We start from the raw sequence: 721 nt of genomic DNA on the forward strand, positions 1-721 counted from the left end.
ACACAGAAAATTTTTGTCTCGTTATTGGCTATAAATACACAGTTTTTTCGATTTTTAAACCTCTGTAACATTTCCTCCAAATTTTCTCTCCACAACATCATATTTTCATAGGAATTAGACTGGAAAATTTTATTATATCGGCCTTTGCCTTTCCCTTGGAAAAAATCGGTAGCGTGGAAAGGGAAGGCTGGTGTGCACGAGCGACTGCTGGTCTTCTGTAAACAACCTTGCCCACGCTTGTGCCACGGAGGGTGCAATTCCATGGTCATTTATGACCGAAGAGGGTCTTTAGCCTTTGTGTGTGTGTGTGTACGACGGACTTCTCTCAGTTTCCGTCTACCAAATCCACGCACAAGGCTTTGGTCGCCCAAGACTACAGTAAAAGATACTTTCTCCGGAACCGTGTGGTTGGGAAGCAAATTTCTTACCACACAACCTCGCCTGCGGTTATATGTTGAGCAAAAATTACTTTTGAGAACTATTCTTCTTTTTCCTTTCTGGAATCTGTTGAATGTATATTTTTCTATAAAATGAAAATTTCTACTGATACCAGCATAATTTGAAGAAAAAAATAATAAATAACCAGAGGTGAATTTGCTGGTATGTGTGTTTAGTATGCTATAGGCCTGGAAATTTTCATTTTGTTAAAAGTTTTTACTTAACAAATTCCAGAAGGTAAAGGATGGAATTGTACTCAAAAGTTTTTTTTTTTTTTTTTTTT

This window comes from Octopus bimaculoides, chromosome 9, assembly GCF_001194135.2.
Source record: "Octopus bimaculoides isolate UCB-OBI-ISO-001 chromosome 9, ASM119413v2, whole genome shotgun sequence".
In the NCBI taxonomy this organism is placed as follows: Eukaryota; Metazoa; Mollusca; class Cephalopoda; order Octopoda; family Octopodidae; genus Octopus; species Octopus bimaculoides.